The sequence below is a fragment of the Vulpes lagopus genome, chromosome 23 (genome assembly GCF_018345385.1).
Source record: "Vulpes lagopus strain Blue_001 chromosome 23, ASM1834538v1, whole genome shotgun sequence".
NCBI classification, from domain to species: Eukaryota; Metazoa; Chordata; class Mammalia; order Carnivora; family Canidae; genus Vulpes; species Vulpes lagopus.
Window position 1 is genome coordinate 45,710,868 of NC_054846.1, and position 23,267 is coordinate 45,734,134.

Genomic DNA, 23,267 nt, shown 5'->3' on the forward strand with positions numbered 1-23,267 from the left:
TTAATATTGATAATAAGGGATCCTGAGACACGTGCTTACTTAATAGATCAACGTGGAGAAACAAGCAAGCCCACAGCTCTCACAAATGAAAAACTGGATTTAAAGAACTTAGAAGTTTGGGGTGCCCGGCAGGCTCAGCTAGGTGGAGCACGTGACTCTTGATCTCGGGGTTGTAAATTTGAGCCCCACGCTGGGTGTAGAGATTCCTTAAAATCTTTAAAACTAGGGGCACCTGGGTGGTTCAGTCAGTTGGGCGTCTGCCTCTGGCTCAGGTCATGATCCCAGGGTCCTGGGGTTGAGCCCCTGCACAGGCTCCCTGTTCAGGGGGACTCTGCTTTTCCCTCCCGCCACTGCTTGTGCTCTCTCTCCCTCTCTTACTCTCTCTCTCTCAAATAAATAAATAAATAAATTTTAAAAAATAAAATATAATTTTAAAAAATAAAAAACCTTAAAACCACCAGAAACTGGAACCTGACTCAGTCCACTGGTGGGTCGGGAATGGAAGGGAGGACACGTGAGATCCAAGTCTGGAGGTACTTTTCTTTGCACAGTGAGAGGAAAAATCCCAACTACCTAGAAGGTCAATTTTTTTTTTTAAGATTTCATTTCTTTATTTGACAGAGTAAGAGAGGGAGAGAGCACAAGTAGAAGGAAGGTGGGGAGAGGGGGGAGAGGGAGAAGTAGACCTGCCGCTGAGAAGGGACTCAATACCAGGACCTGGGATCATGACCTGAGCCAACTGAGTCCCCCAGGTGCCCCTAGAAGGTCAATTTTTATTTCTCCTAAATCATAATTTCTTCCTGAAATTGCCCTAATTTTCCAGGTAAGAATATCACAGTTATTCCAGCATAATCGTCTTGGGAGGATTGAGGAAGTCAAGAAGCAAGGGGAAAGCAACGGATCTGCCCTCCCCGCGTCCCTGCAGCTCCGAAGAGAAAGGGGGACAGCCTACAGGGAAAGGAGGATGGGGACACCATGATCGAGGGCCGCAGAAAGGGTCACTCCCGGGAGGGCCGAGACCTAGCATAGGCCTGCCGGCTTCCCCTTCCCCAGTAAGCGGGCTAAGGCTGCCTCTAGAGGCGCAGGCGAGGGCAGGGCACCTTCCTCACTCCAGGGTCCTGCTGAATTTGCGGTGACGAGATCCTGGAATAGGAAGTACCTGTAGTGGAATCAGGAGACACGCTTGGACTGAGTGGAAAACAAACAACAACAACAACAACAAAAACCCTGAGTCACCACCATGAAGATGATACTGAAATATTCTTCAAATATTGGGAAGGAGGGGGACACCTGGGGGCTCAGCGGTTTAGTGCCTGCCTTTGGCCCAGGGCCTGACCTCGGGGTTCCGGGATCGAGTCCAACCTCAGGTTCCATGCAGGGAGCCTGCTTCTCTCTCTGCCTGTGTCTCTGCCTGTGTCTCTGCCTGTGTGTGTCTCTCTCTCTCTCTCTCTCTCTCTCTCTCTCTCTCTGTCTCTCTCATGAATAAATAAATATAATCTTAAAAATATATATATTGAGAAGGAGCAAGTACAAGGTCCTGACAGTCGGAGGCCTCCGGGAGCGCATGCGCCGGGCCTCCCACCGCCGGGGTGGCCGCCGCGCTCTCCTTGCGGGTAATTGGGCCGGGGGCCACCAGGGGGCGCTGTCCCGCCGCTTGTCCCGCTCTCTGCCCGGGAGAGGCTAAGAAACTGGGGCGGGGTGGGTGGCGCTGGGGGGCTCTGGCCCCAGTGACGCGAGCCGGCCCTGCCTCCGGCCCGGGCGGAACCCGCGGGTGAGCGTCTAGGGCTCCCGGGTCCGGGCGGCCAGCGCCGCGGGGTGCGGGAGCAGCGTCCCAAGGACGAGCTCGCGCTGCGGAAGGCGCGCCTGTCCGGGCCCCGCCGACCGCCCCGCGCCGCGTCCTCGGTCCCCTCGGCAGGAGATGAGGCCGCACGCTCCCGGGGCCCTCACCAAAGCCCTGCGAGCGCGACACTGCACGCCGTCCCCACCGTCCCCACCGTCGCCCCCTCGTCCCCCCCGTCCCCCCAACGTCCCCCACCGTCTCACCGTCCCCGCACCATCTCCTCTCCGTCCCCGCACCATCTCCCCCGTCCCCCCACGATTCCCCCCACCATCCTCCACCATCTCCCCCCGTCCCCCCACCATTCCCCCCCACCGTCCCCCACCATCTCCCCCCACCATCTCCCCCCGTCCCCCCACCATCCCCCCCACCGTCCCCCACCATTTCCCCCCACCATCTCCCCCCGTCCCCCCACCATTCCCCCCACCATTCCCCCCACCGTCCCCCACCATCTCCCCCGTCCCCCCATCTCCCCCAGTCCCCCACAATCTCCCCCGTCCCCCCACCATTCCCCCCCACAGTCCCCCCACCGTCCCCCACCATTTCCCCCAGTCCCCCCACCATCTCCCCCCGTCCCCCCACCATTCTCCCCCACCGTCCCCCACCATCTCCCCCCCCACCATCTCCCCCCGTCCCCCCACCATCCCCCCGTCCCCCACCATCTCCCCCCACCATCTCCCCCCGTCCCCCCACCATTCCCCCACCATTCCCCCCACCGTCCCCCACCATCTCCCCCGTCCCCCATCTCCCCCCGTCCCCCACAATCTCCCCCGTCCCCCCACCATTCCCCCCACAGTCCCCCCACCGTCCCCCACCATTTCCCCCAGTCCCCCCACCATCTCCCCCCGTCCCCCCACCATTCCCCCCCACCGTCCCCCACCATCTCCCCCGTCCCCCGACCATCTCCCTCCGTCCCCCCACCATCTCCCCGTCCCCACACCATTCCCCCCGTCCCCCCTCGTCCCCCCACCGTGCCCCCGTCCCCTCACCATCCCCCCATCATCCCCCCACCGTCCCTCCCCACCCCCCCCCCATCCTCCCTGGGGGTGATGACACATAGTAAGCTTCCAGGAATATGTTTGTTGAACGGATGACTAAATAGACAATAAGGGCGGGGCGGGGGGGGGGGCGGGTGCTCAGCGGTTTAGCATCTGCCTCCCGCCCAGAGCATGATCCTACGCCCGGGAATCGAGTCCCACATCGGGCTCCCTGCATGGAGCCTGCTTCTCCCTCTGCCTGTGTCTCTGCCTCTCTCTGTGTCTCTCATAAATAAATAAAATCTTAAAAAAAAAAAAAAAAAAAAGTAAATTCAAATAATAAACAGACAATAAGAATAGGATGACCTTGACTAATCTTTCCTAGTACTGGCTGGCAAGAGGACAAATTAAGGACAAGAAACATATATTGTCTTTCTCTCATCAAAATCACGAGGATGTAATTGTCTTCACTCACAGATCGATTGACTCAAAGATTGATTAGGGTGTTTTGTTGTTGTTCTGCTTGACTCAGAGGTTTCCCACATTTGCATCACTACTAACAGGCTCTGGCGGTATTTGCATTTCCATCCTTTGGGCGGCTCGGCAGTGCCCCTGGGCCACGGCAGTAAATCTACATGTGAAGAGCCTCTACCTGCGTGTGGAACCGGGTCTTCCCTCCTCGTCCCCTGGGCTCCCCCTTTCTCCTCACTTTCGCTCCCATTATCCTTTGCAATTACCACTTTCTGTAATGATCTAATTTATTTATTTATTATTTGCTTGCATTTCTATTGCTTTGTCACCTCCCACAGGTCACAGGAAGCTCCTTCCTCACAGAGACTTGCTTTATTTTTTTTTTTTGAGACTTTTGCTTTAAATTTTAGAGTCTAAATGTTCAAGTCTTATCTGTTGTCTTGACCCCAACGTAAGCGAGCCCCTCCTCTTCCAGCCGTAGTCTACTCACCCTCCCACTGTCCCACTGGAAGTGACCTTTCCTTCCTCAGACCATGCTCGCTGTGGATCTGCACCTCCCCACCCGTGCAGGACAGCATGACACCGCTAGCCACCAGATGTGGTGGACCTGGCCCAGGCCCTGGGCCACATGCACACCGGATCCGAGTGGTGTTGGCTCCCTACCCCAGTCCTCTGAACGAGATGCTGTCAACCTGGTGTTCATGAGGATACTGAGGCTCAGGGAAGTTAACATCCCCCAAAGCCATGCAGCTGGTAGGTGGTGAAGACAATTTAAACCCTAAAAGTCACCCAGAAAAATCCAGTCTTTGGAGCATAGACTTTGTCATAAGATAAATGTGTGCGACTTTTTTGCAACGGGTTTGTCGCCAGAACACAGGTGTCGTAAAAACCACCGCTAAACCTAAACCCAAATGGGAAAGGAAAAGACTCACGTCAACATCCTCGTCCCTGGACACATAGATTCGGGCAAGTCTCCGCCACTGGCCATCTGACCTACCAACGCAGTGGGATCAACAAAACAACTACCAAAAAATTGGAGAAGGAGGCTGCTGGGATGCGCAAGGGCTCCTTCAGGTAGGCCTGGGTCTTGGGGGAACCGAAGGCTGCACGTGAACGCGGCATCTCCATTGCTGTCCCCCTGTGGAAATGCGAGCCAGCAGTGTTAGGGACCCTCACTGATGCCCCGGGACACAGAGCCTTCCCCGAAAACGTGGTTAGAGGCGCATCGGGGCTGACCGGGCGGACCTGACTGCGCTGCTGGCCTCGCTGAGCGCGACGCAGGTGTCCCCAAGGATGCGCCGACCCGGGAAGCGTGCCCTCGGCTACACACCGGGTCAAACAGCGGACTATTGATGTAAACAGAGCAGCCAGGGGAGATGTGAGGGAATCGCCGAGGAAGTCGGCGCCTGCATTAGGGGAAATCAGCTCGACCCCGACGCCGTAGCATGTGGGCCAACTCCAGGCCGGAGCGGCGGCAACACGCTGGAGCCAAGTGCTAACTGCCTTGGTTCAGGGATGGAGGTCCCCCGCGACGATGGGGGTGCCCGTGGAAGCACATGCTTGGAACTCGGGGTTGCACCCCACCGCCAGCTCGCCAGCTCGTGAGCCCTGCGTCTGCCCCTCCTGGACGCCCCGATATTGGTGCTACGGGTACCATCCCCGTGGGCCGAGGGACACTGGTGGCAAGCCCGGCCTGCTGGTGGCCTCCGCTCCGGCCACTGCGACAGCTGAAGTCAAGTCTGTCGGAAGGCGCCACAAAGCTCGGAGTGAGGCTCTTCCTGGGGACAACGTGGGCTTCAGTGTCTAGAATGTACCTGTCAAGAATGTTCGTGGTGGCAACGTGGCAGGTGACAGCAACAATGACCCACCGTGGAAGCGGCTGGCCTCAGGGCTCAGGTGATTACGCTGACCCTCCAGGCCAAACCGGTGCTGCACACGCACGTGGGGATTGTCACACTACCCCAGTGTTCACAGGTTTGCTGAGCTGAAGGAGAAGGATTGTCACACTACCCCAGTGCTCACGGGTTTGCTGAGCTGAAGGAGAAGACAGATCGTCGTTCTGGAAGAAAGCTGGCAGATGGTCCCAAGTTCTTGAAAGCTGGTGATGCTGCCATCATGGAAATGGTTCCTGGCAAACCTACGTCAAACCTGTGTGTGTTGAGAGCTTCTCCGACCATCCTCCTCTGGGCCGTCTGCTGTTGTGACAGGAGACAGACGGTGGCTGTGGGGGTCACCCAAGCAGTGGACAGAGGCAGCTGGAGCCAGCAAGGTCACCTAGTCTGCCCAGGAAGCTCAGAGGCTAAATGAATATTATCCCCAACACCTGGCACCCCAGGCTTAATCAGGGTGTGAGCACGTCTCAGAGCTGTTTGTGTCAATTGGTCTTTTTTTTTTTTTTTTTTTTTTAAGATTTTATTTATTTATTCATGAGAAAGAGAGAGAGGTGGAGACACAGGCAGAAGGAGAAGCAGGCTTCTGCAGGGGCCCGACGTGGGACTCAATCCGATCCCGGGACTCCAGGATCACGCCCTGGGCCAAAGGCAGGTGCTAAACCACTGAGCCACCCGGGGATCCCCTTGGGCATTTATGTTTAATAGTATAAGACTGGTTGATGAGAACAATGCATCGTAAAGCCTTCAGAAAGGAAGGAGGATGTTTTGTGGACCATTTGGGGGTTTTTTGGAGTGTTTTTTGTTTTTGTTTTTTGCGTGTATGGCAGTTTTAAGTTACTAGTTTTTAAAATCAGTCCTTTTTAATGGAAACAACTTGACCAAAAATCTGTCACGGATTTTTGAGACCCATTAAAACAAAAGTTTAATGAGAAGAAAAAAGAAGATAAATGTGTGAGAGCTTCGGTTCCATAATCCACAACTGCATGACCCTCAGCAAATTACTGACCTCTCTAAACCTCAGTTTCCTAACTGCTAAAAAGAGTCTACCAACGTCTACCTCACAGGATTTTACTGTTAGAGGGAGTCCAAGGTGGAGAGCCTCGCGTAGCCTTAGCATAAAGAAGTGGCCCGCGAGGAGCCTATTATTACGTGCTTACCTGTTTCATCTCCTATGCCAAGTGGACACTCCTTCAGAATCTGTTTTTATTTTCTTTGAATTTGTAACCTCCAGCACAGTGCTTTAGATACAGTAACTAACCATAGGCGTTTGCTCAGTGGATGGATGGATGGATGGATGGATGGATGGAGAGATAGACGAAGGAGGGGGTGAAGGGATAATTTCTGGCCTGTGGACAATCGTTCCAAGTCAGGCCTCCCTTTTCCTTCCGATGGAACTTTATGCAGGCTTCTACAAAATTTTCTCACATTGTATTATATTTTTTTGCTTAATATTGCCTCCCTTTTCAAGGAGAAGCAGGATCTGGGTCTTCATTATCTCTGTAACCCCAGCACTTCTGTTAACATGGTCATGAGTGATTCCATGTGGAAAAAAGCATATTTTTTTAAATTCTTCTTGCCCCCTACATGCAGGCCCAGTGAGTGAAATAAGAAGTACATTTAATAAATGTTTGTTGAGAATATAATTAGTTAAAAGACCTAGCTTGGTCCTACGTCCCAAAAGAAGGAAAGGATCTCTCTGGTCTGGGCTTGGATATAAACCCTGAGGTGGTTCTAATGCCAACTGGAGGTACAGAATCACAACCCCGGAAGCTGCTTTGGTTTTTGACTGGACTTAAATCCTGGAGGTCGCGTAGATCAGCAGGTCAGAGGGTTGCTGATAGACTCTAATATTTTACATTAACTTAATCCAAATTAAATTTCAATATGTAAATTCAATTACAACTGCATTAAGGTCTGCAAGAGAAAGGGAGAAAAACAACTGTGTAAAGAATGCAATTATTCAAACTCTGGTTTTCCTTTTTTTAAAAAAATGTATTTATTTATTTATTTATTCATGAGAGACACACAGAGAGAGAGAGAGGCAGAGACATAGGGAGAGGGAGAAGCAGGCTTCCACGCAGGAAGCCCGACGTGGGACCCCAGGATCATGCCCTGGACCGAAAGCAGACACTCCACCGCTGAGTCCCCTGGGGGGGGCTGCCCTCCTATTAATGTTTTTTTTTTCCTATTAATGTTTTTATTGCAAAGCTGTATGTAGAAAGTATTGCCATAGACACAGTGTGTTGACTGAGGTAGCTATTTATATATGAAGCACAGAGGTTAGAGCTAGATGACAAAATTATCCGGTCCAACATCATCAGTGCAGATGAGGAAACTGGGGTCTAGGTAGATAAAGATATTTCCTCAAGGCAATTTAACCAGCAAGTGGAAGAGTCTAACTAGAATCCATGGCAACAATTTCTCCAATAAAACTGGAAATATGTGTCATGGTAGCTTTTTGTGAAGTAGGCTTTCAATATAAGTTCCTGGAGCGTAGAGGGTACCCTCATGTTCACGTACCTCATGCCCAGCTAACATAGAGGGGTTAGCCAGGGGGCCTCCCAGAATGGCCACACTATAAGTTCATGGAGGAGTACCTGGCTGGCCCAGTCAGTAGTGTGCAGCTCTCCATCTCAGGTTTGTAGGTTCTCCCAACCCATGGGAGAACCTCAGGTTCTCAGGTTTGTAGGTTCAACCAACCCATGTTGGTTGTAGAGATTACTTAAAAATAAAATATTTTTGGGCAGCCCAGGTGGCTCAGTGGTTTAGTGCTGCCTTCAGCCCACGGCGTGATCCTGGGGACCGCGGATCGAGTCCCACGTCAGGCTCCCTACGTGGAGCCTGCTTCTCCCTCTGCCTGGGTCTCTGCCCCCCTCTCTCTCTCTCTCTCTCTGTATGTGTCTCTCATGAATAAATAAATAAAATCTTTAAAAATAAATAAATAAAATATTTTTAAAAATTCAGAGGTGCCTGTGTGGCTCAGTCACTTAAGCATCTGCCTTCAGCTCAGGTCATGATGCCAAGGTCCTGGGACTGAGCCCAGCACTGGGCTCCCTGCTCAGCGGGGAGTCTGCTTCTCCCTCTCCCTCTGCCTCTCGCTTCTCCTACTTGTGCTCTCTTTCTCTCTCAAATAAACAAATGAAATCTTTTTTAAAAATTCATGTGTGCTTATTGTGAAAATTGTACTATATATTTTAAATGGCTTTTAAACATATCTTAAATTTATTTTTATTTATTTATTTATTTATTTATTTATTTATTTATTTATTTATGATAGGCACACAGTGAGAGAGAGAGAGGCAGAGACATAGTCAGAGGGAGAAGCAGGCTCCATGCACCGGTAGCCTGACATGGGATTCGATCCCGGGTCTCCAGGATCGTGCCCCAGGCCAAAAGCAGGCGCTAAACCGCTGCGCCACCCAGGGATCCCCCATATCTTAAATTTAAAAGGGATCTCATATCACCATAATGGTAATGACAGTTTCTTGTTTGTTTTCCAAGATTTTTAATTGTGTAATGTGAGTTTATTGTGTTTATTTCCTAAGTCTCTTTTCAGGTATCTTGGTGGAGAGAGGAGTGTGTTTCTTCTTGCATTTCAAGAAGGAAAAGTCAATACTGGGATTTCAAGCTGACTGAGTAAAGATGGACAGCTTGGAAGTGTGTGTGTGTGTGTGTGTGTGTGTGTGTGTGTGTGTGAAAGGATGGCAAGGTTTGTAGTGTAACGATGGGGATAGGTGAGGGAAGAAGTAACCCCTTGAGTAACAGACCTATTTCTCCCAGTTTCCCACTTCACCCTCTTTTTTTTGTAAGATTTATTTATTTATTTTAGAGAGAGGAGGGAGGAGGGGCAGAAGGAGAAGGAGAGGGAGACAGAGAATCAAGCAGACTCTGCAGAGGCTGCAGAGTGGGGCTCCATCTCACAACCCTAAGATCATGACCTGAGCTGCATCAAGAGTCAGACCCTTAACCGACTGCATCACGCCTATTCCTTTTTCTTTCAGACTTCCTTTCATCCAGTTTTTTGGAAACACACATGTACACCCAGGCAACATTTATCTCTTAATCAAAAGATTCATTGAACCCGATAGGGCAAAGAAAAAAATCTTAACTTCATGGAGTAGAATGTGGAGATAGAGATATAGATACACATACACACAAATGGATTCCATGGGATGAAGTGGAATGAAGAAATGTACAATGCACTTTAACCATTTTTTAAGATTTTGTTTATTGGGTGCCTGGGTGGCTCAGTGGTTGAGCATCTGCCTTTGGCTCAGGTCGTGATCCCAGGGGTCCTGGGATCGAGTCCCTGCTTCTCCCTCTGACTATGTGTCTGCCTCTTTCTCTGTGCATCTCTCATGAGTAAATAAAATATTTTTTAATTTTTTAAAGGATTTTATTTATTTATTCATGAGAGACACAGAGAGAGAGAGAGACAGAGACACAGGCAGAGGGAGAAGCAGGCTCCATGCAGGAAGCCCGATGTGGGACTCGATCCTGGGACTCCAGGATCATGCCCTGGGCCGAGGGCAGGTGCTAAACCGCTGAGCCACCCAGGGATCCCCAAAATATTTTTTTAATAAAAAATAGGGGCAGCCCCAGTGGCTCAGTGGTTTAGCGCCACCTTCAGTCTGGGGTGTGATCCTGGAGACCTGGGATCGAATCCCACCTCAGGTTCCCTGCATGGAGCCTGCTTCTCCCTCTGCCTGGGTCTCTGCCTCTCTCTCTCTCTCTCTCTCTCTGTCATTAATAAATAAATAAAAAATAATTAAAAATTTTTAAGATTTTGTTTATTTATTTATTTATTTATTGAGAGAGAGAGAGAGAGAGAGAGAGTAGGAGGGAGTGGGAGAGAGAATCTGAAGCAGACTCTCTTGCTGAGCACAGAGCCTGACTCCAAGGCTTGATCTCACAACCATGAGATTGTGACCTAAGCCAAAACCAAGAGTCCAACGCTCAACCAACTAAGCCACCCAGACACTCCTACAATGCACTTTAAAATGGACAAAAAATAGTGATTATTAAATAATATAAGTACAACATTGCATCTCATAGAGATGCTCAAGTACAGGAAGTTACAGAATTCTCTGCAATATATACCAGAGCCCTTAACTCTGCATCTTTAATCTCCATACCAAAGATAAGCCAGTTGCCATTCACCTCAAATCTCCAAGTCCAGTAAAGTCAATATTCACAGCAATCCTCCAAAGTCTTTTTTTTTTTTTAACGCTTCACACCCAACATGGGACTTGAGCTCATGGCCCCGAGATCAAGCATCACATGCCCTACAGACTGAATCAGCCAGGTGTCCCAATCCTTCCACCTCTTAAATTCCTCTCTCCTTTAACTCATTTGCTCTTCTATTCCAGCCCCTTTGGACTCGCAGGTTGTTTGTGAAATCGTCAGCTACTCGTAGTTCCTCAAGGATTCTGGCTTTGATTTGCCTTGTCAGCTCTCCTTACTTTGAACAATCTTCTGTGGTAAACTTGCTCTAATCAACTCCATGTGAACCATTTGTCCTGGCTTATTCTGAGGCCATAAGAATAAGTAGTTCCACAACAGATGAGGAGACACGTCAGAAAATCCCTAAGAATCCTGACATCAATTGTCCCAATTATAGATGAGAAAAAAAAACAGTGGCATAATCTAGAAATGGAAATAACATAAAAAATAACAGACATTCCCAAACAATTTAAATCCAAACAATTATAAAACAGCTGCATAACAATAAACTGGATTGTGTTTGTTTCATTTCCTAGGTACTTAGCACATAGTAGGTGCTTTATTTTTTTTTTTAAGATTTTATTTATTTATCCATGACAGACACAGAGACACAGGCAGAGGGAGAAGCAGGCTCCATGCAGGGAGGCTGACGTGGGACTCCTGGGATGGTCTCCAGGATCACACCCTGGGGTACTAAACCGCTGAGCCACCCGGGGCTGCCCTGTAGTAGGTGCTTTAAAAAGTGTTTGTTAAATGTGAATAAATAAACTCTACCAAGGGCAGGTTTAAAGGATTTGCATTTAAGATATAATTACAGGGGCGCCTGGGTGACTCAGCAGTTGAGCTTCAGCCTTCAGCTCAGGGCGCGATCCCGCAATCCCCCCTACCCCCCCCCCCCCCCCACCCCCCCCACCCCCCCCCCCCGCAGTCCTGGGTGGGCCCCCTGCAGGGAGCCTGCTTCTCCAGCTCCCTCTGCCTCTGTCTCTGTCTCTCTTGAATAAATAAATAAAATCTTTTTAAAAAGATACAATTATAAATCAATTAAACATCATCAAAAATTTTCTCAGTGCTTAGTCACTGAAGGATCCCTTCCCTGGGAATAGCCTCCTAAGTGAGGAAGGGGTTATTATCTGACTGAAATAACTTAAAGTATGAAGTTATCGAAATGGAATTAGGTCCTAAAATTACACAAGTCCCCATAAGAAAAAAAAAGTACATAATTTCTAAAGAGGATGGAGAAATTAAAACCTATCTTTTACAAATTTCACTTGTGCTTGGCTTCCCACACATTCTTGCCTCTTTTCTTCTCTGGCTCCATGTGCTGGGGAAAGGGCACTTCCTTGAGCTAAGATCCGGTCTGGAGAACCTCTTGAAAAGTCACTTCCTTTCCCTTGGTCTTAGTTTCCTTATCTGAAAAGGGAGAGATTTGAAGATGGTGCCTCTGGCCCCTTCCAGCTCCGAAGTCCTTGGGAGTCAACTTGCTCCCCTCCTTCCAGGTTCTTCCTGCGGACTCTGACCACGTTTCTACCACAGGTCATCAAGTCCCTCTATTGTCTGAGGTACTCCAATCCCTGTGTGCCTATTCCTCGGAAGACTTGCCTCTACAGCTTAACTCTTTCTTTCCCATCACTGATTTGTTTTCCTTTTTATGGCCTGGGATTATATATATATTTCCCCCCTTTCTCATCATGCTCCCCTCTCGCCCTACTGTTTCTACTTGATCTCTACTCTTTGTTGATTTTCTTTCAAGTGACCAACCTCAGGATCTTCAGAACTTTAGAAAATTGTTCCTATAATCTCTCCCTGGAAAACGCACACATTCACACAGTCTTCCCCGCCCCCACCCTAGCCTTCTTCCTCTACCGGTGAGGCTCTTGGCCCTTCCCCCACAACCTCCCTTTCCTGTTCCACTACCTTGTCCTCTTCACAAACTCTATTTCCCCTCTATTTAATGTGAGTATCATGGAGAAATGAAGGAAAGCAACAATAAGTTCTGTCCTTCCTCGTATGAATGTTTAAGTTCCTCCCATCCATTGCGGAATGGACTCTGAAAAGGAACACCAGAGACCCTCCTTGATCTTCACCCCCCCCCACCCTTGCCTCCCGAGATGCCATGGCAACTGCCACCTGAAAGAAGCCAGGCTGAAATAATCTAATAAGACCAGAGATTGTTGGCCGAGGCTTTCTTAGTTAGTCAATTTTTGCAAAGGGTACTTTTCTCTTGCTCTTTATTGTGTTACTCCCCGAAAGCTAGCAAGACCAAGCACATGTGGTAGTATATAGTTATGGGAACTATGATTTGTTATAGATATTTACTTATAGGTCTTGACATTTTGTTTACTTTTAAGTCATCCCCTGGGTCTACAGCCAGAAAGAGAGGTCTGTAACAGAGGCAGAAATCAGTGGATGGCAACAAGTGTCACTGTAACCAAAAAATAAGTGATGCCAATGAGGCATTGGTGGAGGAAGGTTCAACCTGCCATTTATCAGCTATTTATGAACTAGGCCTCAGTTTCCTCATTTGCAAAATGCTGTGTTTTGCATGTCTAAGGTGATAATTATATAATGCTTTCTCTACCAAGTTATTTCAAGGGTTGGGGCGCCTAGGTGGCGCAGTCGGTTAAAAGCAGATTCTTGGTTTCAGCTCAGGTTGTTATATCAGGGTCATAGGTTCAAACTGCACCCACTCACCTGCTCCCCAGTTTCCACCCGCTCACCTAGAGCTCCTTGCTCAGTAGGCTTCTCTCTCCCTCCTCCCCTCCCCATAGGTTGCACATGTGCACTCTCTCTAATTTTTTAAGTTATTTTAAGGGTTAAATGAGATTATGTATTCAAAGGGCGTGGCACACAGAATGCACCTAAACCATGATCCTTGCTATCAACAGAAATGTTATGTGCCATTCAGGGCGCCTGGGTGGTTCAGTTGGTTAAGTGTCCAACTCTTGATCTCAGCTCAGGTCTGATTTCTGGGTCATGAGTTCAAGCCCCAGATTGGGCTCCAGGCTGGGCATGGAGCCTACTTAAGGAAAAAAAAATAGGGGCACCAGGGTGGCACAGTCAATTAAGTAGCCGACTCTCGGTTTCCGCTCACATCCTGATCTCAGGGTTGTAGGATGGAGCCCTGCACTGGGCTCCACGCTCAGCATGGAGTCTGCTTACGATTCTCTCTCCCTCTCCCTCTGCCCATCCCTGCCTCTAAAACAAATAAATAAATCTTTTTTTAAAATTGTTTTTGTTTAAAGATTTTATTTATTTATTCATGAGAGACACACAGAGAGAGGCAGAGACACAGGCAGAGGGAGAAGCAGGCTCCATGCAGGGAGCCTGACGTGGGACTCTATCCTGGGACCCAGGGATCACACCCTGAGCCGAAGGCAGATGCTCAACCGCTGAGCCAGGGTCCCTAAATAAATCTTTTTAAAAAGAAAAAAAAGTTCCTTTCCAGATTCTGAGTTTAGTTCTCTTGCAATTAAAAATCAAATTCTCCATAGGATTCTAATTCTTTGGAAGGTAGAGGATCTGCCTCCACAACACCTGCTCTTCTACAAACTAGAAAAAAGGAGGACCGCTAAGAGCAGTATATTGTCCTGAGAAAAGAGGCCTTGAATAAAATGCCAAAAAATTTGCTAGACCCCCACGTGACTATAGTTGTATTTTTAGGACAAAAGCCACTATAAGTTTAGAAACACTTTCAAATTACTTAAAAGTGTATTCATCCCGACAACATAAGCAAACATTTGGCCAACAGGAGTCCATTCGTCTGAGAGGCGTGTTATCCATCCCGCCGCAGGCTGGGCTCCCTTCTCATGGACGTGGGTTTCCCGCAACAACACCGCAGTTCCCCAGGAATCTAGAGCCCAGGCTTTAGAAACCACCAGTCAAGCACAAATGTCGCAAGCTTGACTCTGCAAAAGAATCATTTAAGAGTTCATTTAAAACTCAGAGATTTGGGTTGAGAAGATGGGGATAGAGACCAGGAATGCGAAGTCTCTGTAACTGGCCATGGAGGACAGTGAGTCCAGGGACGTGTGCGGCTCTAGGAATTAGCCGCCCCGACTAGCCCCTTCGGTCTCTTCCAGGGACCTCATTCCAATCACCTTTCCTTTGTTCCTCACAGTTTGGGGCCGCTGCTTCTCCCCCCATCCCTACCCCACCCCCCACCCCTTTACAAGAGAAGGATTTATTTGCTTCTAGAACTAGGGCTTCTTTAACTGGAGTGTGGCGCTGACATCACAAAACAATGTGTAGGAAGACCTCTGAGAGTCCAACAGAATGACTGGCTCTCTCTAAAGAGCAGCAATACTTCTTTTCTTTTTGAGAACTTAATTTTGACACTAAAAATACCTTCACGTCCATTTTAACCAATTCAGAGGCAACCTGTGCTCACAGATGAAGGTCACGGAGATCACACTCAGGTGGTCTGGCTTGAAAATTGGCTCAGTGATGTGCACGCCTCAACAGTACTTGAAGTTCTTCCTGAAGGGAGAGAAAGTTATCGGGCTGATTGCCAACAGAAAAGCCAACATAGAAAATGTTGCTAAAATTAGAAAATAGCATAAGAGGGAACCACAAAGCCAGAAGAGAGAGCCTATCTTCACTTCCAGCTTGCCCCGCCCAGAGTAGGGCCCTAGAGCCTCCCAGGCTCCCACACAGGGCAAGGAACGGGGTAGGGTGCCAGGAGAAGTCCCTTTTTCCTGTCCCTTATTATCTTCAGTGCCCTTGAGTGCCTCTTCCATTTCTCAGGAATGTAAGCGCTTAGTTTACAAGGTCAAAAGACCAGGGAACATTTTCCAAAAATTAAACCATCAGTTGAAGAATGAGAAGTGTTGTTTTAATATTCTCATCTGCTATGAAGTCCGTGCCTCTCTCTCTCATCTCTCTCTCCTCCTTTCATTTTCTCGCTCTTTCTTTCCCTCCCTCTCTCTCCTTCCCCTCCCCTCTCTACTTCACCACACACAGAAACCCCTTTTCAAAGGGGCTTTTTTCCAACTCAGTGAAGTAAAGTCTTTGCCCCTTTGTGGGGAAGGCTCATTAACATTCCCACAGCAGCATCTCTTCAAGGATTTTACTTTTGTAACTCTGTGGGGAGGTCAAGAGGCCACAGTGGAGAGGTAAAAGGAAAAAAAATGGTAAATGGGGGAGGGCGGAAGAAAAGAGAGGAGGGGAAAGAGCCCTTCCTTTCACAATAAGGCTGGCAAGAAGGAGGGGGGGGGAAATAGGAAAAGACAAGACAGGACGCAGGAAGGACGGGGATCTTGGACTCCCCAGCCTGCCCTCGCAAGTGGACCCCTGAGAAAAGCGGAAAGCTGTATTCTCTCTCTCTCTCTCTCTCTCTCTCTCATTTCTTTGCCTCAAAAAGGGAGTAAATGATGGGAACAGTGGCCTGAGAGAGACAGGACCCAGTCTACTCCACTGAGAAATTAGGAGCCCCTGGCCCCAGGGTGCCCATTTCCCCCTCAACGGCCGGCCCCAGGGAGCTGCACCTGTCCAGTACCGGGAAGTCCACGGAATGAGCTGGACAATGTCCCAGTTGCTCCAGGGGTGGGACCCAAGGGAGCCTGCGGGGTCCTGACCGCGAAGGCCGGGATACATACTGGGGATTTGGTGAGCTGCAGGGCGGAGGTCAGAGTGCTTCCCAAAGCCCTGCAGATGTGGGCACCTGCCTTGTCTGTCACCGCGGCCATCGGTTGTCAGCTCTCCTTAGTACTGTCACACCAGCCAGGACCTGGGTCCCGCTGGGACCCAAGGAGCTTCCACTTTGCACCGAGCGCTGTGAGTGGGCTTCGTCTTAACTCTCCCTGCCCAGAACCCCGGGAGGGAGAAGGGGGCCCACTTCCCTAGCTGCTGGGTCCCGGCTGCGGCTCCCCTGAGCCCCGGAGGGTGGGAGGCCCCTCAGTCGGGGGCCCAGGGCTCCCTCAGGCGGGGGGCTCCGGGACACCTGGCCGTCCCTGCGGGCGCTGGGAGCCCCTGGCCTGGGGGGCCGCGCCAGAAGTCGGGAGCAGTGCGAGACCCTGGAGGCGTCGGAGCAGTGCGTGACTGACCCTGGAGGCCGGGTGGGGGCCGGGGGCCTGTTGGAGGGCCGCATGTGACCCGCACAGGGGAACTCTTCCCACGGGTCCCCCACAGTGTCCTCAGCCCGGCGGGGACTTGCTGCCAGAGCCACCAGTGCCCCGAGGCGGCCTTGCACTAGAAAGTTCCGAGGGGGCTTTGCGAGAGTCCGAGGCCGGGAGGCCTCCCCCGCCTCCAGCCGGAAGCATCCTCGAGGCCTCTCCGTCCTGCCCGAGCAGAGGGCCCGTCCCCTCTCTGCCCCCGGGAGCCGCGCGGGCGTGGGGAGCCGGCAGCCCCCGGCTCCAGCTGTGTTCACGGAGGCTCCTTAGGCGCAGTCACTTTGGCTTCCCGCCAGCAGCCAGGTGGCCCCGCGCGAGGGCCCAGGGGGTGAAGTTAGCAGCCTGCTGGGGGGGGGGCACCTGCTGGGGGGCACTTTCCGGGGGAGGGCACCTGCCAGGGGAGGGCACCTGCGGGGGGGGAACCTGCTGGGGGGCACCTGCCGGAGGAGGGCACCTGCCAGAGGAGGGCACCTGCCGGGGAGGGCCCTGCGGGGAGGGGGGACCTGCTGGGGGGCACCTGCGGGGGCACCTGCGGGGGCTTCGGCGCCCGCCCCCGCCGCCGGCCGCGCATCCCCGCAGAGGTCACTTGGCCCCCGCGAGCCGTCAGCTTCTCGGTGCAGAGGATCCCCCACCGGCAGGAGCGAGCTCCGGGGTCGCGATGCGCAGCACGTCCTGGACGCGGGGGCATCCTGCGAGCGCCGGGCGCCGCGTCCGTGGGCGAGGTCTCCGTGTCCCGCCGGCCTCCCGCGTGCGCACCTCCCACGGCGCGGGCGTCTCGGCCTCCCGGGGGCGGCGGGGGGCTCCGGGCCAGGGCACGGCCCCTCGGCGGGGGGGGAACCCACGGCCCCGCGGGGGCGGGGGCGGGGGGGGCGAGGCCCGGCCGGCGGGGAGGCCCGGCCCGCAGCGACGAGAGGGTTAAGTCCTCCCCTCCGCCGTACAAAAGAAAAGAGTGTGCGGAAAGATTAGGATTTTTGCTTTTACAATGGGAGCCGCAGAAGCGTAGGGAAGAAGCTGGAGAAAAAAAAGGGGGCGTCTCCCCTTTAAAGACTTGCGGAGGTTGAGAGAGAAAGGGAGAGCGCGAGTCGGGCGCGAGAGCGGCGAGCGCGGGCCGTCGGCCGTCGGTCCGCGGGCGGGAGGAGCGCTCGGCCCGGGACCAGCACCCGCACCGCGGGCGGCCGCGGCCCAGACACGCGGGGCGGGCGGCCGCGGGCAGGACTCGGGCCCCCCACGCCGCCCGGAATGTCGCGCCGAAAGCAGCGGAAGCCCCAACAGTTAATCTCGGACCGCGAAGGTCCCAGCGCGCCGGAGAGCGGTGGGTGCCTGGGGTGCGGGAGCCCCGGGGCCCAGCCCGCGCGGGTCAGGGCGGGGCGCGCGGGGGCCCAGGGGCGCGGGGGGCCCGGGGGGGCGGGGGTCAGGGCGGAGGCGCGGGGGGCGCAGGTCAGGGCGAGGGCGCAGGGGGCGCGGGGGATCCAGGGGGCGCCGGGGGGCGCGGGGGACCCAGGGGGCACGGGAGACCCAGGGGGACCCAGGGGGCGCGGGGGACCCAGGGAGACCCAGGGGGCGCGGGGGACCCAGGGGGCGCGGGGAGCCGCGGGTCTGGCCGGGGGGCACGGGGACGCGGGTCAGGGCGGGGGCGCAGGGGGCACTGGGACGCGGGGGTCCGGCCGGGGGGTGGGCGCGGGGGGCGCGGGCGGGCAGGTGTCGGACGCCGGGCGTCGGAAGGCGCGGACCTGTGCCGGGGAGAAGCCCCGCTTGGCTTTTCTCAGGGCTGATTCTGTGTGTTTTCCTTGTTTTTCTCCGGGTGAAATGAGTTTTCAAACTGGCTGCGCCTCCCCACCCGGGAGCGCTGTCCCCGGTCCCCCCCACCCCCCGGGCTCGCCAGCCTTTGTGCGGTTGCTAAGTAACCTGCTCAGACCTGGAGGCCGGCTCTCCGGGGTGGGATTGCCCCCCTCTTCTTTCTGGAGAGTTGGGTTGCAGGAGAATGAATTGGATAAACGTGGAGGTTCCCCTGAGGGAGAAGAGAAAAAACTTTCTCATTGTTGGGCTCCGCTGGGAAGGGACGGAGCTCCCAGAGGGACAGGGCTAATGTCGGTCAGAGGCCGCCGGTTGGGGTGTGGGTCCGGGTCACCTGGGGTAGAGACTCGGGAGCCGGGCTGGATGAGGGGCTTAGGTTTGTGCTTCAAGGGAAGCCAAGTTAAAAAAAAAAAAAAAAAGTAGGAGTTAACATACTTCATCTGTTTTCAAAGTATTCAAAGTAACAGATTTCCGGGAGTCCCTGGCTGGCTCAGTCTGAAGAGCATGCAACTCTTGCTCCTGAGGTCATGGGTTCGAGTCCCACGTTGGGTGTAGACATTACAAAAAGACAATTAAACTTCAAATAAATTAACAGATTTTCTTTATAGGGGGAAAGTTTGATGTATTCTTCTAACAGTCCAGTAAGAGGCAGGTAGTGGAGCAACTAGGGTGTGGAAAAGTGATGTTGCCCAAAGTCTCAGAAACAGAGGCATTGTCTGACCCAAACCTACGTGTCCTGATGCTCAGGACTGGTGGTGCTCACCCTACCCGGGCGGAGGGTCGGAGTTTCCGACCTTGCTTAATTGTGGATCTGGGCCAGAGTCTGGTGTCTATGACTTTGCGAGTGTGCAGGTAATTCCTAGGATCGGACTCTCTACCCTTATGCTGTGAAAGTCTGGAAGCGCTGCCTCAGGGATGGACTATTTAGCAGTCGACTTACTGGACGGCGTGGTGCAGAACTAAGAACAAAGGTTCTGAAGCCAGACTTTCAGGACTCCAACCCCAGCTCCAGCACTTGGTTAGCTGCACGGCCTTGGTTTCCTTGGCCTCCGCGCCTGTTTCCTCATCTGCAAAACACTAGCTACCTCACTGGGTTATCATGAGAATCTGAATGAGTTAATACGTGGAAAGCACTTGGAAACTTGGAAAAATAAATAGCACAAGTAAGTGCTCAGTATAGGTGATATAGTCGTCCCTGGCAGAAATAAGTACCTAATACTGCGTGACTATTATTCTTATATGTGAGGACAGTGGCACTTCCTGCAAGGGCTGAAATATGACCAAAGTTCAGGAATCTCTTGGCGAACTTCAGTATTTCTCCAGGAGATCCGTGCCGTGGAAAGCTCTAGGATAATGTATTTCTTCTAGGGACTAAAACTAAGTTATGGATTACATTTACCTCTCCACCTGTTGTTTTTTAAAAAAAAAAAAAAAAAAAAAAATCAGTACTCCATTTGCTATGGAACAGCCTTAACAGATACACCGTGTTTTGGTTAGAACACATTCTCAAGTCACTGCCTTGCTGGGATCCCACTGTGCTCATATTTAGAGGCTCGTGGTGGTGGCATCCTTCCCTCCTGGGACACATTCGCCCTCCTTAATGCTGCTGCAGGCCGGATGTTTCTTCCTCCCGCTCTACAGGAGACTTCCCTTAGAGCCTCAGAGTTGCCTGGCAGTCCTGCTCCCCTGCTGGCTGGATTGTGGAACAATGCCCCCCCTCGCCTCCCTGCCCCCCAAAAGACAATCTCCTCTCCTCTCCCCACACCTCCCGAGTCTGCTCACCTGCTCCCCATACCACCGTTGATGAAGAAACTGTGAGGGAGTCACAAGAAATCTTTCACCACTGCCCTGAGTGGATTTGTAGGCCTCTTGAACTGCAGCTCCTACTTGGGGCCTTGAATGCTCCAGGGCATGGGGATGCTGCTACCGAGTCATACCCACAGAAACAGTGCGGGCTCCAATCCAATGGCAGCCACAAATTTCAGCTGGGACTTTGCCTTTGAGGCATAAAAGTCAGAAAAATAAGTGTAAGGAGCAAGAAGGCAGTAGTAACCTCTTAAGGCCTGCCTTCAAGCTGGAGGGTTTTCTTTCTTTCTTTTTTTTTCTTTTTTAAGATTTTATTTATGTATTCATGAGAGACACCAAGATGGAGAGAGAGAGAGAGAGAGAGAAGCAGAGACACAGGCAGAGGGAGAAGCAGGCTCCATGGAGCCTGACGTGGGACTCTATCCTGGGACCCAGGGATCACACCCTGAGCCGAAGGCAGATGCTCAACCGCTGAGCCAGGGTCCCTAAATAAATCTTTTTAAAAAGAAAAAAAAAGTTCCTTTCCAGATTCTGAGTTTAGTTCTCTTGCAATTAAAAATCAATTCTCAAAAAAGATAAAAAGAAAAAAAAAAATAAATAAATAAATAAATAAAAATCAAATTCTCCATAGGATTCTAATTCTTTGGAAGGTAGAGGATCTGCCTCCACAACACCTGCTCTTCTACAAACTAGAAAAAAGGAGGACCGCTAAGAGCAGTATATTGTCCTGAGAAAAGAGGCCTTGAATAAAATGCCAAAAAATTTGCTAGACCCCCACGTGACTATAGTTGTATTTTTAGGACAAAAGCCACTATAAGTTTAGAAACACTTTCAAATTACTTAAAAGTGTATTCATCCCGACAACATAAGCAAACATTTGGCCAACAGGAGTCCATTCGTCTGAGAGGCGTGTTATCCATCCCGCCGCAGGCTGGGCTCCCTTCTCATGGACGTGGGTTTCCCGCAACAACACCGCAGTTCCCCAGGAATCTAGAGCCCAGGCTTTAGAAACCACCAGTCAAGCACAAATGTCGCAAGCTTGACTCTGCAAAAGAATCATTTAAGAGTTCATTTAAAACTCAGAGATTTGGGTTGAGAAGATGGGGATAGAGACCAGGAATGCGAAGTCTCTGTAACTGGCCATGGAGGACAGTGAGTCCAGGGACGTGTGCGGCTCTAGGAATTAGCCGCCCCGACTAGCCCCTTCGGTCTCTTCCAGGGACCTCATTCCAATCACCTTTCCTTTGTTCCTCACAGTTTGGGGCCGCTGCTTCTCCCCCCATCCCTACCCCACCCCCCACCCCTTTACAAGAGAAGGATTTATTTGCTTCTAGAACTAGGGCTTCTTTAACTGGAGTGTGGCGCTGACATCACAAAACAATGTGTAGGAAGACCTCTGAGAGTCCAACAGAATGACTGGCTCTCTCTAAAGAGCAGCAATACTTCTTTTCTTTTTGAGAACTTAATTTTGACACTAAAAATACCTTCACGTCCATTTTAACCAATTCAGAGGCAACCTGTGCTCACAGATGAAGGTCACGGAGATCACACTCAGGTGGTCTGGCTTGAAAATTGGCTCAGTGATGTGCACGCCTCAACAGTACTTGAAGTTCTTCCTGAAGGGAGAGAAAGTTATCGGGCTGATTGCCAACAGAAAAGCCAACATAGAAAATGTTGCTAAAATTAGAAAATAGCATAAGAGGGAACCACAAAGCCAGAAGAGAGAGCCTATCTTCACTTCCAGCTTGCCCCGCCCAGAGTAGGGCCCTAGAGCCTCCCAGGCTCCCACACAGGGCAAGGAACGGGGTAGGGTGCCAGGAGAAGTCCCTTTTTCCTGTCCCTTATTATCTTCAGTGCCCTTGAGTGCCTCTTCCATTTCTCAGGAATGTAAGCGCTTAGTTTACAAGGTCAAAAGACCAGGGAACATTTTCCAAAAATTAAACCATCAGTTGAAGAATGAGAAGTGTTGTTTTAATATTCTCATCTGCTATGAAGTCCGTGCCTCTCTCTCTCATCTCTCTCTCCTCCTTTCATTTTCTCGCTCTTTCTTTCCCTCCCTCTCTCTCCTTCCCCTCCCCTCTCTACTTCACCACACACAGAAACCCCTTTTCAAAGGGGCTTTTTTCCAACTCAGTGAAGTAAAGTCTTTGCCCCTTTGTGGGGAAGGCTCATTAACATTCCCACAGCAGCATCTCTTCAAGGATTTTACTTTTGTAACTCTGTGGGGAGGTCAAGAGGCCACAGTGGAGAGGTAAAAGGAAAAAAAATGGTAAATGGGGGAGGGCGGAAGAAAAGAGAGGAGGGGAAAGAGCCCTTCCTTTCACAATAAGGCTGGCAAGAAGGAGGGGGGGGGAATAGGAAAAGACAAGACAGGACGCAGGAAGGACGGGGATCTTGGACTCCCCAGCCTGCCCTCGCAAGTGGACCCCTGAGAAAAGCAGAAAGCTGTATTCTCTCTCTCTCTCTCTCTCTCTCATTTCTTTGCCTCAAAAAGGGAGTAAATGATGGGAACAGTGGCCTGAGAGAGACAGGACCCAGTCTACTCCACTGAGAAATTAGGAGCCCCTGGCCCCAGGGTGCCCATTTCCCCCTCAACGGCCGGCCCCAGGGAGCTGCACCTGTCCAGTACCGGGAAGTCCACGGAATGAGCTGGACAATGTCCCAGTTGCTCCAGGGGTGGGACCCAAGGGAGCCTGCGGGGTCCTGACCGCGAAGGCCGGGATACATACTGGGGATTTGGTGAGCTGCAGGGCGGAGGTCAGAGTGCTTCCCAAAGCCCTGCAGATGTGGGCACCTGCCTTGTCTGTCACCGCGGCCATCGGTTGTCAGCTCTCCTTAGTACTGTCACACCAGCCAGGACCTGGGTCCCGCTGGGACCCAAGGAGCTTCCACTTTGCACCGAGCGCTGTGAGTGGGCTTCGTCTTAACTCTCCCTGCCCAGAACCCCGGGAGGGAGAAGGGGGCCCACTTCCCTAGCTGCTGGGTCCCGGCTGCGGCTCCCCTGAGCCCGGAGGGTGGGAGGCCCCTCAGTCGGGGGCCCAGGGCTCCCATCAGGCGGGGGCTCCGGGACACCTGGCCGTCCTGCGGGCGCTGGGAGCCCCTGGGCCTGGGGGGCCGCCACCAGAAGTCGGAGCAGTGCGTGAATGACCCTGGAGGCCGG

The 23,267-nt window shown here is 51.9% G+C and overlaps 1 pseudogene; it reads left to right on the forward strand.

Annotated features, from left to right (window-relative positions):
• Positions 1 to 4,819: 4,819 nt before the first annotated feature.
• LOC121481020 lies at positions 4,820 to 5,626 on the forward strand (annotated as a pseudogene).
• Positions 5,627 to 23,267: the final 17,641 nt, after the last annotated feature.